Here is a 16,630-nt window from a genome sequence, read left to right as displayed (position 1 = left end):
TCCCAGAGATCAAGAAACGGATCAGACAGAGTACACAAAAGGCCAATGGATAGAATGAATGAAACAGAAGAAGCAGGGGATGTAAAGCTGTTTCTGGCAGGCAACAAAAGGGCATCGGTCCTCTGCTCCGAGGACCCGGCATGGATGGGAGCTTTGAGACTGCAGACAAAGCTCGCTGCCAGTAAAGACAGTGGCTTTAGCTGTGGCAATAAATGCCAACACAAACTCCCGATGAACAGCGTGACCATTTAACTTGTCTTGTAAGGAGCACTGGAGTGGCACCGCCTGTGCAAACAAGTCGGCTTAGGAGGTAATTATGTCAGCAGAAAGCACGCTGCTAACATAATGCAATGTATCAGATGAGAAGTTTTTTAAGCTTGCCACCTACACACCTCCCTAATGATCACATGGTTGGAAGAACAGCTGAAGCAATTTTAGTTGGACAGGAAGACAAGTAAATTAGAGTGTGCTAAAAGACAAGAACAGACAAATTTAGCCAAGGGAACATATGGAGTTGAGACTGAATCCACAGAGGGCTGAAGTCACTTTATTTCCACAGCTCTTTAACATATCTTCTGTCAGTATAGTCATTAAATGTCTACTGAGCACCAGAATAGAAACAGTTGCCTAAGAGTACTAAGATCTCAGCAAATAGAAATGTACTGTATGTTTGGGAAATACTTGCAAATTTCACGTAATGACTTGCCTTCCAGTCCTGGTTATGAAATGGGCGACATAGCTCTTTGCTGAGGGCTTAGCTGTGTCTGAGCGTAGCAGGCATGCTCATAAAGCAAACAACCAAAAAAAATCCCTCAGTTCCTCCCTGAACAAATGCATTGCTTTGCAACATGTCGAGTCTTTATACCAGGGCTCCTCATCCCAAGTCCTCGAGGACCGGGGTCTTGCCATTTCTAGATTTGTCTCTGGTCCCACACCGAATCAAATGCCTGCATTGCCTCCTCAGTAGTCAGTCCAGTCATGAAAAGTCCTGCTAATGACTTCGTGATTTGACTCAGATGTGTTGAAGCAGAGACATATCAAAAACTTGCAGGACACTTGCCCGAGAGGACTGGATTTGAAGATAGCTACTTTAGATATTTGAAAAGCAAAGTGAGTGACCAGTCTCCTCTGTAAAGAAGGTTTTCCCTTTCACAGGAAATGAAAGGTGTATCATTTTCATCATGTGAACGCCTCAACTGCATGAAAGAGCTTCTAAAAATAATTCTGAAAATCACATTGTATGTAATTAATTAGCATCTTATTGCATGAAATATGTATTTAATTACCTGGTAACCAGTATTTATTCTGAAGTCATCCTATTCTCTAGTCTGGTCATTGCCTTTCTGTGCAATTCCACTTGATTCTCATCTCCTTCCAGTGCTCCGTCTGGGATTTCTCCCATAAAGCTTGATTTGTTTGGCCGAATTTCAACCAAGATCATTAGCGAACAGAAGGAAAAGTTGTGAACGATGATGTTGATCTTGTGTGATGTTTTATAATTGTAGTTTGCCTGTAGTTTTAGCGTTGGCAGCGGAGGAATTGAACTAAGCTGTTCAATCTGTGTTGGCCACGCCTCCAAATATCGAATTAACATTAACAATCACCTTGTTAGGTTTGGCAATTCTGTCTTGGTAGTGGAAGATGGTTGTATACAATTTCTGGTAAGTTTCATAGCGTCGAACTGTCGCATTACATGTGTCAGGGCCAAATGTGAGTGATTGGGTATTGAAACTTCAACAGAGTCCACACCTCCTGTAATCAATTGTTTTCCAACAGTCCAGGGTCCAGATCCTCTGTACAAGGTGACACATAGAACAAGGGGCTGGTTTTTTACCTGGTACATATCCTCCAGTTCTTACTTGTATTAAATGCTACTGACTGAACCTGTTATATGAATAAAAATAACCTGCCTGCATGTCAATCAGTCTTCACTCTCCACCATGGGCAAGAACCAAAAAGCTATCTAAGGACACCAGTGAAGTGTTAGAAAGTGGAAGAAGGTGAAGATGATGTCAATCTCCCTTGAACTACTACAAGATCTTATGTCATGGGAGGACCTGGTCAATTACCTAACAAGAACTGGGACCACAGTCTCAAAAAAGACCAGGCATTCGCTACCCCAGTCTGAATTAAAATACTGAAGCCACCGAATGTCCAGGCCCGTCTGAAGTTTGCCAATGACCATCTGAGAAGGCACTGGAGAAGGCTGAGTGGTCAGATGAGACCAGAACAGAACAGGACATTCTAGCATGAACTCCACTTGCTGTGTTTGGCAGAAGAAGGATAAGTACATCCCTCTAACCCCATCCAAACCTTGACGTATCAGCATGGAAACATCATGCGTTGATGTGCTTTCCTGCAAAGGACGCAGGACAATTGCATTGTATGGAGGAGAGTATGGATGGAAAAATCTGTGGAGGAAACTGAAAGTCTGAAAAATATTCATATGAAGGAGAATCACTGCTGAAATGTGTGTAAACATGATCAAGAACCAATGTTCGACCTGTGTAATTAGGAGTATATATTTCATTCAATAGAATCCAAATGAAATATTTTAAAATCACTCAATGTGATTTACAGATGATTTTACTTAGGTTCTGCTGGAATAGTTATAATAACCCATGAAAATTAAAGACCTCTTATTTTTTTAAGAGGAGAAACTTGGAAATTTTGGTGTATCAAATATTTATTTTCCCCACAGCGGATCAGGCAAACAATAACAACAACAGGCGCTGCCACTTGTACATCTTGTTCTGTTCATGCAAAAGCAAAACCATGTTGGGGAGGCAAACGACTACCTGCCTGTCTCCTCTGCCGTGTTAATAGTGATAGATCAGGCAGGAAAGCTCCTCAGAGTGATCCTGACACAACAGCTGAGAAGCTCAGACTTGATATATAAGGGGTTAGGCGGGAGCTGCTAAAGTGGTGGTATTGCTGACACACCAGCTGCATCAGATACTGAGAACAAAAGTTGAAAACAAAGTGTTCATTTGGGAACAAAGTAGATAATTGAAAGGACGAAATGTGCAGAATGGAGAACGGTCACAAGGTCTACATTTCTTTACAAAGTTAGTCACACCCTCTGAACTGTTTTTACAACTAAAATCTGAAAAGTGTGACCTCTGTTTCTGTTTAGCCCCATTTAATTTGATGGCCCTAAATAACAGAAGTGCACAAGTAAGTTTTATCTGCTCGTTCATATAGATTTGCAACACAACAAGTTTATCAGATCTAAGATTTTGGAACAAAAGGACATTCAAATATTTGGGAAGAGCAAAAAAAAAAAAAATCCTCATGAAATAAACTGCATAATCCTTTCTTCATCCAATAAGAACGTTTGCATCCAAAGAGGCCTGCAGAGAACAGCTCCAGCTCCCTTTTACGTAAGTAAGGGGTCAAAGTGAAATGTCAAACATCCTGCCTCGGGCTCCAGCTTTGGTCACAGCAAATCCCTGAGGACTCTTCATGCATCTTCTCCATATTCTTTTAAAAGGGACAAACGGATGAAAATCCATCAGAATGAGTGAATGTGCACCTTTGCATGATCGTCTTTGTTCATTGTCAAGTGTCAGCCGAGCAAAGCTGCAGCAGGATGCAGATGAACCGTCACATGCAGCAAACGTAAGCACAAGTAGGGTCAAAGTCACTGCAGTCTTGTGCTGCACAGAGATCAGTTTGCTTACATAAGTCCGGGGAAACGTCGGATATGGTCCACTGGCAGCAAATGAAGAGGAAAAGACCACTGATCGTTTCCAGGCCCATCTGAAGAAAAAACAACGTAACCAAGTCACTGTATCTATATTTTGAGAAAGATATTTGAAATTATTTTTGGAGAGTCTTATGTAAAACTGCTTTAGCAGAAACATGAAACATCTAAATGACTCGCGTTGTTGTGTGTGGAAGAAAGTATCACCGGGATTCTGTTACTTTATTTCATTGCAAACAGTATGAACCCTTGATACAGTTTTCTTTCCTTTTTTTTTACATTGCAACCACAAATGTTGTATCTTACTGAGTACAGGGTTTCCCACAGTGCATTAAAAGCCTGGCGGGCCACCAGGCTTCACTTGTGCCCACACCATGCTTACCTTTTTTTATTTATTTTAGTTTTTTTTTTATTATTACCTTTTTTTAAAAGACTTTACAGTTGGTGTTTAGGGATTAATCTTTCAGTCTTCCAATAATGCATAAGTATCAAGTGATATTTTCAAATTTCCTGTCAACTGTAAACATTTTTTAACTCAAAAACACGACTTGGTGCTGGATGAATGACTGCCCTAGCGCCCCGAGCTCCAGGCTTAGCAAGTTTTCTGGGGGAAACCCTGGAGTGTGCATGTAATAGAACAGGAAAAACTAATCAGATTTGCAGTGAACACTTTTTACAAGGTGAGAAAATTAACAATATACTTTTTGTAAGTAAGTTTATTAAGACAAAATCAAATATTGCATTATGGAGAAGGTGCATGTCTAATCATTTGAGAAAATACCCTCCCATCATATCGCCTGGCATGAGCAAAAAAACTGGTTAGCATCTAGATTTATGTATGCTTTCATGGCTGCTCCAGTGCAAGGGAGCATGCACTTCATTTACTCATCTTAACCTCTTCTCCTTGTGTTCTGATACTTGGGTACGTAGTAATATAACACCAGGGGAACCTGTGTGTGTGGCTCAGCCAACTCCACTCTGGAGACAATCGATATGTCTGTCAGGGAGAGAAAGCACAGAATGAGCTCAGGGACATAATTATGATGACCCAGTAGATTCTTTTTGAGCTTCCCAATAGAATTTGATGGAAAAAAAAAAAAAAGAAAGTGTAAAATGATCTCAACACGTGAGGTTGAGTTGACCCAGGGGGCGACAATCTTCCTGCTAATTGGGGCAGCTCTGCTGTTAACTCGTGATCTTAGCTGTGATCTTGTTTCATGGGGAACTCATCAGACCTGTCACTGTCAAAATATATGAGCAAATTTAATGGAGCACACACTAACCCAGCTGGAAACGATGTGCTACCAGCTTCAAGCCAAAACTAAAACGTTACAACGCAATCTCCTTTACGCTTTCAGCAAAGTGGAAAAACAGTCTTACTTCAGTAATACACTTAAAAAAAACATTAATATTAACAGTGTACTTTCTTTAGACTTTTATATGACATATTTCGGTATCCTTGGCTCATGGATGGATAAATGGATGAATACTAAGATTACTCAATTCATATTGCTAAAATAAAGGTTTCAACATGCTGAAGTTTGTATGTTTAAATTCTATTTAAATGTTCAATTCGATATACTTTTTATCTTCCCTGGGCAAAGATTTTTTTTAAAGTTTACAACTAAATCAGCTTTGATTGCAAATATCTCGCACCAAACAATATAGAAAATAGAACCTCTAATTTCATAGAACTTATTTTGCTGATAAATATGTTTTTTACCTGTTGATTATAATTCCTAAAACATAACTGTATGCATTTAAAAACGAACAGGTAGATGAGGGGAATAAAAGATGTGACACAGAGACCCATTTGTTTTTGCTCCCCTTTAAGATGGGAAAAATAAGAGACTTAACGTGCTTATATGCTTTATAAATTATCTATTTTTTTTTTTAAAGTAAAATGCAATTTTTTCTTTTCAGTTTGCTGAATTGCTCACACTGGATTAGCTGTTTTTGATTTAATAAATGTTTGCATTTGGCACATAATTTCTGTAAATGTTTTTAGGGGTTTGAAACATTGAATAAGAAAATTCTTATGCAGCAAAGTAACATAAAGATCTTAATAAATGCTCCTCCATCTGCTAAGCTTCCTCCTGCTTTTGGTTCACACACAGATAAATGTTTACAACTGGACTTGTCACAAATATGGCTGGAGGAATATTTATGTTCATCTCATAATCGTGCAGTCAGGCTGATGACAAAAGGAGGTAAAAAGAGTGTAGAATCATGCTACTGCAATAAAGATAAAATAATTATTTATGCTTTTGAAACATTTTTACCATCCTGCCAACATTTATACACGTTGCTGCATGCACAGGTGCCGGACACATACATAATGCTGATGTATTGTCTCATTTGTAACCAATACAGTTTAATGTTGATGTGTTTTTTTTTTTTACTGTCTCCAGGAGGCCAGACTTCTTGGCGAACACAGCCAAACATAAGTGCATTCTCAGCCCTCTTCTTGATTTTTCTTTTTTTCTACTTCTGCCTTCGAGATCTGTATAAACAGCCGGTGGGTCTGGTGACATGAAATTAGTTACGTAAACATACACGGACAGGAGGATGATTGGTAGGCGTGCAGAAATGTGGCTGCTGCACCCAGTGTTTATGAAATCTCAGATCTGCTGAAGCGACATTCCCGCTTTGCTTAATCCACATGGCAAAGACAGCGGTGAAGGCTCTCTCATTACCACAGGTGTTTAAATAAATGACTCCGTGAATCATCAGACTAGGAACATTGTCGGGCTGCGGCTAAAAGAGCCTCCCCTTCATCAGACGACCTAACGAACTAATAACCGTTTATCTTGGAGCCAGCAAATGATACTCAGCACTCTCAGGGCTTTAAATGTAATTTAGTTTTTGCTAGAGTCAGTGCTGAGTAAGAAGATGTGCACTTGCGCCATGGCAACACTGTTTCTTGCTAAGCTGAGTAACAGGACACAGCTACAACAGGAACACGTTGATCCAGGGGTCAATCCTTGCTGCTTTATTGCAGGCCCCTCTTAACGTAAAGAAGACCCTGTTTTTGGAGCGTCCGCCCCGTGGATTGCGTTACGCTGCTGTGCAAAGTGCGAAACGGTCAAACGCTAACAAGACGAGAGCGGCACCAGTTGTGTCAAAGTCATACCTCGTGACGCAGCAGCTTTCAGGAAACCTGCTTTCAACAGGTTCAGGATGAAACGCCAAAGGGCAACATGATTCATATATTTTTATCCTGTCAACGACTTCCTTTAAATTCAGTTTGTGTGTTACTCTGTGGCACAAGCTGCCTCTGTTCCCACTGAGTGGCTTCTTTACGTCGAGTGAACCGAGGCTCTTCAGAGGGACAAGCCGAGATCTGAAAAGAGGAAGCACAACAGGGAGGAGGCTTGCTAAATACAGGAAGTGAGACTATTCTAAGTGTCTGCACCAGACAAAGCTCTCATCCTGTCCCCTGTGCGCTCAGAGCATGCAGCAAATTCACTATAACGTCAAAAAGTTGTCCCTGTTCACTCAGAAAAGCGTATTTTTGAATTTGGACTGAACACCGAGTTCATAAGTCCAAATGTGAACCATCAATCAGTATAGCCCAAAAAGTCAGTGGAGCTTAAGTAAGTTAAGTTCAACAGTTTTAGGGGTTAGTGCATCAGCCAACACAGCACAAGGTGAGTCAACTTAACAAGGAGCAACCTTCAGCCTACTGGAGTTGTATGTGCACTTTCATATTCTGCTATAGTGGCATCCCATCTATCTGATCACCGTATCTCCAGCCCTGCTATTCCACCTTTTAGTGTCAGAAGTTTCAGTTTTGCCGGTCTCAGTTACTTTCAGGCGCTCCCCACCTGCAGAGCCTGCAGCAAAGCAGAACCTCTGTATTGAAATGAAATGATAATAAAGGATCTGACATGCACTCACAAGCACAACTACATCGCATATATATCCAGAAAGGGTTTTCAACACAAGGGTGAATAGGCAAGAATCATCATCTGAGACTCTCACGGAGGTTTTTGTGTAAGACAGCTTAGAAACAAAACTCAGGTGACGTGAGACGAGAGACCACACTGCGTGAGCTGATCCTGATGGTGACCACAAGACGTACAGGTTTTCATGATGGGTTGTTGCATAATACCTTGGTTTTATGTAGATGAAAAACTTGCCACCCTCTTTTTATGTTACTAAAAACACAGTAATCTTTGTTGCTTCTGTCAAACGATGCTCCCTTTCCGTCCCAATGCCTCGAAAGTCAAAGACAAGTAAAGACCAAGAAACTTGTGCTTAACAGTCTGTAAGATGGGAAACTTCATCCTGCACAGCAGCTGCGATTTGTTTATTTTGTATTTTATATGATTTGACCACAATTGCGTTTATTATATTTCTACAACTTGTAAAGCACTTAGTAAACAGTGGCACTAAAATTAACTTGACTTTGACTATTAATTTATACCCACATTTTATACACGTAAGTAACAGTTTTATTTCCATATGCCAAACAATTAGTTTAATTATCAAGGCAGTCTGCTACTTTAAAAAAACTACTATGAAAAATATACATTTCTTTGAACTCATATGTAATTAATTTAAATTAATTTGTATAGAACGTTCTGAAGATTTTTACATTATAGTCATCTTCAATGATTAAGGTTCTGATGGGTTATTTAACCTCTTAGCTGTGTAATACCGACACTATTATTTCATTTGTGTAAATAAAACCATTTTGTGTCTGCTGAACTATCCACTCTCAATCAGTTCAATTTTATTAATATCCGGAAACTTTTTTAAAATAAACAAAACTATTAAGGTAAAAATAACAAAAAAAAAAAAAAACCTCAGTATTCTGGTAAATTTATTTGTCTTTCATTTACTGACGATTTATATGAGACCATATTCCCATAGTTTTTGGTACTAATGGTTGTCTTTGTCACTTCGTAGTGGTATAATTTTGGTCGGTAAGTGACTAAGTGACATTTTTGACAGTAATGATCTCTAATGAAATGTAATTATTTTTAATGCATTGTTAAAGTGTGTTCTTGCACCTCTAACACTTTGGTGCCACATAAAATTATGCAACGGCATGCACAAGTCCTTAAGCATTTGGTTTTTTTGGGCATGATGTTTTTATGCTATTAAGTTCATATCATATAGCTCTCCATATAAATCAAACTAAATAAACCAGAGACATGTGGAGGGTTTTTTTTGTGAGTGCCAACACTAATGACAGCAACTGGGAAAACTAAAATAATAACGTCACCTCCGAAATGATCCTGCCAGCAGTCCTGTCCGGTCAACAACTAGAAGTGTTTGGAGAACTCTATTAAACTAAAAATAAGACAAAGAAGTCCCTGAACTGTTGAGAGGATGAAATCGTACATCAAAGACAGATGGTAATAAGTCGCATAGGTTCCCAAATGCTGGTAACAGAACATAGCACTGTTTCAAACTTTATTGAAATATGCTTCCAGGCTTATATTACACTCATACTGTTGAAAATTGATATCAAATACTTGCATTTAGTTTTCAAATTGTAATAAATTTCTTCAATTTTTGTAAGTTGGTTGGAATGAACGTGAAAGAAAATCCTGAACATTTGACTATAAATAGAGAGAAGCACACTGGCTTAAGCCAAAAAGACAAGTTCAAACCAGGCTTCTCTTTCCCACTTTGTTGCCAATGAAAGGGAGCACACACACACTCTCTCTCTCTCTCACACACACACGCACGCACACACACAACGTAAACCTATCGTGTCTTGATCAGAAGACACTGGGTTCAGTCCTCCAAGGAAAAGGCGTGTAGAAATAAACTGGAGAGTTGAGTCATCAAAAAATAACTATGACAGATACAGAACCAGTCTGGAAAACATGCAGTCAATAAAAGCAAAGTGAATCATTAAACTGCACAAAGGTCAAAATATGTGTATTAACAGAGGGAAAATGGAGATGTGTCCAAATCATGCAAACCCAACACGCTCTGAGGAATGCAGAGTCAGGTTGCCTCTGATAGTAAATAATACTGATGGCATGTTATGCAACGCAGCGTGGTTTTGTTGATTAAATTAGAATCATTTCGTTTTTAGCAAAAAAAACAAACATCTTTGAGACACTTTTACACAAAATTAAATTGGTTCTTAAAACAACTCTGAATCAGATATCAGAAATGCAACCAAAGATTTACTGAATATTGAAATAGTGAAATGCTATTTATTATTTTTAAAGGATGTCAAATAAAAGTCACTGTGGCCACGGGATGACCTATTAGTTTTGAACACAAGGGCTTATGGGGAGGCAAATTATTACTATCAACAAAAGAGTGAAAGAACAACTCAGGATGAGGATTTGTTATTGTCGTTCAAACTGAAAAACACATACAGCCACTGAGAGTTTACAGAGGCTGAGCTGAAAAACTGAGAGCAGGAGGAATAACAGATAAAAATCCATAAAATTGAATAATGCAGCTTGGATAGGTGTGCAGGTGCATTACAGTGACCGGGGGAAACAGTTGCTGTAGTTAAACTGTCTGCTTTTTCCACAGTATACATAACAGCAAATGTACAGCTGTTAAGCTACACAACTTGGCCGCTAAAAGCCGGGTAACTAAAATAAATCGTGGGTTGTTGCAGTTTCCTTCATATATTTCTCAAAGTTTTCTGATGACAATCATTTAACAATGCATGCAGATTGAAGAGGAAGTTTGGAACTTCTCACTTAAATTACTCTATTTTTAGCTTTTCGAAACTAAAATTTTGGTGGCATTCAGATAGAGGTTCTTCGTTCTTCTCATGTTCTGAGGAAGTTCTTTCGAACATGGCCGACTTCATAGGAGATAGAAACAGAGAGGTTGTGCAGTTCTGATTTTTCTCTACGTAATCAGTTTTCTTTAACGCCATAATGGCTAAACTCAACTACAGCAAAAGTTTTCAAAACGCTACTCTAATTAAACAGTCTTTTCGTGTCATTCAAACTTTTTAACTAACTGTTGGTTTTTAGCACCAAACATCTTCTTAACTCAATCGCACACATGCAGACGAGGAAAGGGAAGATAATATTATTTATTTTAGACAGTAGCAACACTTTTTCATTTGGTTCAGACACAGGGAAGACATTGGTTACAGCTAAGCCTTTCATGATAAAAATGTTTGCTGAACGTTAAATCATCTCAGACGTTATTGTGATAAATGATAATATTGTTGTTTTGAGCCTATTTTCAAGTAATATAAGGGTGATGGCATAATAATGCAAAAACGCATTTTCAGATGTCGATGAACTTTAAATTCTAATGAACATTTGACACTGGAAGTGGAAGAAACTTTAAATATCCAAAATTAAAATAAATAAATAAATAAATAAACAAAACAACAGAAACAATAAATAAAATTAATTATCATGTCTCTGTAGACAAAATTGTCCTCTAAAAAAAGCGCTAGCTGAGAATTTTATCATCCAGTTTTTGGTAAGCAGAAACAGAAAAGAGAAAAACAATAAAACAATAAAACATGCAAATGAAAATGATTGAGCTTGTTTTAATTTATCATGTGGTTAATTGATCACATGATAAATTACATGATAAAGCTGCAACTAAACCTTGTTAAAGGTCTAGTTGACTAAACCTGTAGCAGGAAAAGTTAAGACAGCCGTTGCTGACTTTGCACAATAAACATTTAAGCAGATGGTTTGTACTGATAAAGGCCACATAAAATGTACAACCCACAGAAAACGAAAGCATTTCTGTACCTGGTGAACTTTATGCTCACAAACAACAGCACTCAAGTAGTAGTGTGTACTGTTTATTTAAGTTTGGCTTGTTTCTTTACCTAGATTTCAACTCTGTCATTATCCTGGGGCAAAATGTGTTTTTCACAAGTAAATGTTTCCATAGAGCTCTGAAATATCATCTTTCCTTTTTCTGAGTTTCCAACGCGCTGCCACACATCCATTCTTAATATTTCCAATGAAAAAGTAATTTTTAAAATTCAAGGACACAGTCTGGTTCAGACTCTGCTCCAGATTATCCACACATTACCCATATTCTGCTTTTAAGAGGTGAATATCTACAAATATAATTTTGTGAAAAGAGGAAAACAACGGTCAGGCTGATTATGATTAATTTAGTTTTTATATTTAGAAGCTTTATGGTTCTAAAATATTAATGTATTCCTTTTAATCAAGTTACCTGAAACAGTTTGTATTGTCTTCTTGCTTAAAACCACAACAACAGCAAAATGTAAAAATAACATAGAGTTACTTTTGCGTATTTAAGAAGAAGCATTATTTAATAACTGTTATCACAGTCGTTTCTTCAGTACATCTGCAAAAAGCTGAAAACTTTCTCTCTTATCAAGAGCAAGAACAAGAACAAGATCATGTCAATCACTAAATTTTGGAATAATGTTTGAAACTTTTTCATTATTACCCACGTTCTTTAAGTTAAACAGATTAGCTTGTATACAGCAAGCGCTGTGCTCTCTGCCTTGAATTTTCGGTTTTGTTTATTGTTGTTATAACTATGGTGCTGTTAGCTTTTACTATGCCAAATTCCTCCATATTAAAAGCGGAAATGTCTCCCCAAATATTTCATAGGAGCTCCACGAATTTCTTGTTCCTTTTAACGAAAACGCTGTTGTTGATTGATTTGTTGAACTACACTGCCCCCCGGTGGAAGTTCTGCAAATTAGTTTCATTTTATTGTAAAAGAGCCAACATTTCTCCACAGGAATTACTTACAAACCAAACCAGTGGTACAGAAACAAATCATAAAGAGAGAGAAAGAAAGAGAGAAGCTGGACACTATTCTCTTTTGCTTATTTTCAAATACTTTTTGCTTATTTTGTTTTATTTGTTTCTGGCAGATATTCACCAGGAATATTATAATAACATTTAAGATAATCATTGCGCTTTACCACAGTGTTTGAGGTAAAGCACAATAAGCATTTGGGAATCAGTAACTCACAAAATATGTTGTCCCCGTCGTACTGCCGAAACCCGGGATCGAACCAGGGACCTTTAGATCTTCAGTCTAACGCTCTCCCAACTGAGCTATTTCGGCCGCACATTTTGGGAAGGGCAGAGCTGGTGTGATTATCCTATGAGCCCAATAAGTGGTGACGCGTTTTGGATTTAGGTTGTTGATAAAACAGTTGCCACAGGCGAGGCCCAAAGAATATAACATTCAAGTTATCTGCTACGCAATAGTAAATGTTGTGGTAAATAAGGCAAAGGTAGATACGACAGAGTTTCAACGGAATTCTGCTTGAAGGGCTTTGGGACACAAGATGGCGCCACACCGCTATCGAGAAAAACATAAAGTAAAAGTCTGTTTTAAAGTAATATTTTTTTACTAGCAAACTGTCAATAGATGGCCCCGCATTACAAGTCATGGTCCCAGATACCATTGGGCCTGGTAGAGTCCAGGCATTGAATAAACTACACACTATTAGACAGGTAGCCATGATGTTACCAGATCAGTGACCAACACTATTTTGTGCTACAGTAAGTAATCAATTTTTACATTGACTACATTTCATGTCAACACTGAAATAGCAATAAGTAAAATCAGTTCTTTAAGAGATTTAAAATATATACTGCTCAAAAAAATAAAGGGAACATTTCACTTTAATTTTGTGTGTGGCTCCAAATCCAGGCCTCCATTGGTTAATAAATTTGATTTCCATTGATGATTTTTGCGTGATTTTGTTGCCAGCACATTCAACTTTGTACAGAACAAAGTATTCAATGAGAATATTTCATTCATTCAGATCTAGGATGTGTTATTTGAGTGTTCCCTTTATTTTTTTGAGCAGTGTGATGAGCAGTAATATGACTATTATCATTTAAAATAATAAAACTGAGTAATTATTCCTGTTCTGAAACCTTCTGGTTAGTTTTTTGTATTCCCTACCAATAGCTCAGACAATGTCTGAAAATGGCAGCAGCCTTTAGTTTCCATGTACCTCTGACTTCCAGTGCATATTCTTGAAAGACACCCAAATATGCAGATGTTTTTACAAAAAAATAAAAAAATCAACAATGTGTTTGTTGGAAAACAGTGAAGCTTGATAATATTAGCATTCTGGGCTTGCCGTTTGCCTCTTTTATTTTTTCTGACTGCGTTCTGCAGTGATGCAGTGCTGTCCCTTTATTAGTCATATGATGTCTCTGTGCCAGCTTCTATGCCTCTCTTCTCTTCTCTCTTTTCCCTGGTAATCTCCCCTCCATATTGCCTCATTCTCTCGCTCACATTTTTGTTCCTCTTGTCATTCCCCTCCCCATCCCCTCCAAGGTGACTTTCCTTCCTTCACAGACACTGCAGCTGTTCCTCACTTTTTGTTCTGGAAGGCCCGAGTGCGGATAAGAGATGAGAGAGATGCAGACCGGCAGCATAAAGAGAGGGAGGGCCACTGGAAGAGAATCAGAGAGTGAAAGATGAGGGGTGGCTGATGAGATTATCAAGCAGGTTGGAAGGATCGACAGTTTTGACCAGATGCACAAATCAGTAAGACAGAGAGCAATCAATTACATGCACACATGCATCACCAGATTTGTCAGGACCAAAAGCTGCCTCCACAGATGCTTACCTTACTTGCATGTTTCATCTTCATTAGCAGTGGTGATTAGTACAGTTGTCACACAAAAGTGAAGGTTCTCTGCCATCATCACTAAAATATCGCACATATCTGGGACGGAGTTTCTAAATTTAGAGATCAGAAGAAATGGGGGTAAAGATAGAAAATGTTTTTTTTAAAAAAAGCAAGTGTTGGCTGAAAAAGGAGAGGATTTAAACCATATGCTCTAGAGAATAAGCTTTGGTTCAAACTGTAATTATAATTAACCCCAGTTGCACATTTCAGCTGCTGTTTTGTCAAAAACTCTTAACCATAATGAGAGTGACATGATTATTGTTCTTCAGTCATTCATTTATGGATAATGCAGTCAGCTCTTAATGTTTTTATACACAAACAAAAGCTGACCTTTAAAAATGTGTTTTCTTAAATTATCTGCCTCTAAGCCTTGCATGCTAGAAAAATGACCCCCAGTTTGTTAAGGTTAGAAATATTTAACATTTTTCTTATTTGTTATGTTTGAGAACATCTGCTTATTTTTTTACACCTTCTAATGGAACTACTAAACTATCATGACAATGCTAAATCTGTATATGTGCTGCTAATAAAAAAAGTTATATATATATGAATAATTATTCTGTTGACTGAAGATTAAATAAATTAAGAGCCTCAAATAAAATCATAACAGCAAATCTTGAGGGGAACATCTTTGACTCCATCATGTCATGTTTCAGAAGGGACGGGTATCGTCATTGCAGGTCGTTTTGCCTGTTTGTCATTATGTAGTTTTGGATGTTTCATACCTAACTTTTCAGGTAGGAAATCTCATAGTCTTCTAGAGGATGTTTCCTACATGTCAATACTTCTCAACCAGGAAGATGCTTTGCACCTATTTTGACAGGTAGTGATTTAAAGCCATTTTCTATTCTCGACCCATTGTCTACAGTAAAGAGAAGTGCTTATGCAACTCCATTAAATAAAACTGCAATAGGGTGTAATGGAAAGTTTATGGACAATAGCGTATAATTAAATTCAATAATATATGTAATTTGAGGAATTTTCATGACAATCTATCTGCATAATAGAATAAAATACTTTGGTAGAAAGTTTTGAATAACACTGATGTTGGAACCGGATGGACTGGCTCTAATCCCACAGGTTCTTTATTAAGTTGACCTGCAGGCAAGCCAGTTTCTTTATAACTAAACTTCCAAACCTTTGTTCTCACGGACCTTGCTTTGTGTGCTGGTTGGGAAATCCCCAAACTGTTCCCTCAAAGTTGGGAGCATGAAGTTGCCACAGAATGTCAGACAGGTAAGTTTTATTCTTTAGGGGAACTGTTACTGTAAACCCAGAGTGGCACATTGGATACTCAGATGGATTATGACTTTCCACGACAATGAACATTTCTCTGCTGCTTTAGATTTGTGCTTTACATCGCTGCATCTGACTCTTTGTATCCAACTCTTTGCATAGTGCCTGGTGATGTCACTGAGTTGAACTGAGGGTCACATGAGGTTTGGAGATTTATAACCTTTGAGTCTGCAGAAAGTTAAAGATCCTTTGCCACTAAATGCCTCTGCATCCGGTGACTGTGCTCTGTGTTATAATACTTCTAAGAATTGACCGTGAAATATTTAATAGTGAGGGAATTTCATGCCTGGACTTATTGCACAGCTGGCATCCACCACGGTATCCCTTTGTAATTCACTGAACTCCAGAAAGCAACTTATTCTTTCACAGTTGTTTATAGAAACAGTATTCATGACAAGATTCTGGATGTTTTTAAGTGGGTGGCCATGAAAGTGACTGTTGGAGTGGTTGTAGGTCAGCATGCAGAGGGGCTGTCTGTTGTCAGATGTTGGGCGAGTATTGGCAGACTGGCTTAAGACGATAAAAAGACGACACCAATTTAAATAGCTATAATAACCAAGGTCTGGGGAAATCATCAACATGCTGAACTTTGAAGACAGAAAATCTTTGTGTTTTAAATGCACAGGTTTGACAACAGGACCTAGAGTGAAACTTTTAGAAACAAAATGTGAATCAATGTCTGTTGTAAACCCAAACATTTCATAATGATCTTTCAACCATGGACAGCTCAACAACAACAGTTTTATCTGTGTTGCTGCTGCTGAGTGTTAAAACCAAATATGCTCATTGTGAAAATCAAAGATGCATGGATTACAGGCTTCTAATCACATGTTCACTGTCCAATAAGCACATGGTGCACTGCCTCCTACAGGCCAGGCAGGAACACTACATCGTTTCCTGTGATATTTGCAAGTTCATCTGCTAGCAGAGCTTTTGTTTTCCATTATTGTAAAAATGCATTTCTGTAAAGAAAAAAAATATATATATTGCAGTTAAATTTCACTGTGCAACTT

At 38.0% G+C, this 16,630-nt stretch overlaps 1 long non-coding RNA gene and 1 other non-coding gene across 3 annotated transcripts; both read right to left on the bottom strand.

The window, feature by feature from the left end:
• Window positions 1-1,688: 1,688 nt before the first annotated feature.
• On the bottom strand, window positions 1,689-7,312 carry LOC106950538 (uncharacterized). Of its 2 annotated transcripts, none has more exons than XR_001425632.1 (3): window positions 6,840-7,312; window positions 3,684-4,703; window positions 1,689-3,582 (listed from the first exon to the last, which is right to left on the bottom strand). It is a non-coding gene; the product is annotated as an uncharacterized LOC106950538 (long non-coding RNA). The 2 variants fall into 2 exon arrangements; XR_001425631.1 differs by having other exon boundaries at window positions 1,689-3,762; window positions 4,602-4,703.
• A 5,345-nt stretch (window positions 7,313-12,657) lies between these two features.
• trnaf-gaa (transfer RNA phenylalanine (anticodon GAA)) lies at window positions 12,658-12,730 on the bottom strand. The gene has a single exon. It is a non-coding gene; the product is annotated as a tRNA-Phe (tRNA).
• Window positions 12,731-16,630: the final 3,900 nt, after the last annotated feature.

This window comes from Poecilia latipinna, unplaced genomic scaffold (genome assembly GCF_001443285.1).
Source record: "Poecilia latipinna isolate Pla-1442-1.1 unplaced genomic scaffold, P_latipinna-1.0 Scaffold24, whole genome shotgun sequence".
Lineage (NCBI taxonomy): Eukaryota > Metazoa > Chordata > Actinopteri > Cyprinodontiformes > Poeciliidae > Poecilia > Poecilia latipinna.
The sequence above is the reverse complement of the archived record's forward strand: the minus strand, read 5'-3'. Positions and strand labels throughout refer to the sequence as shown.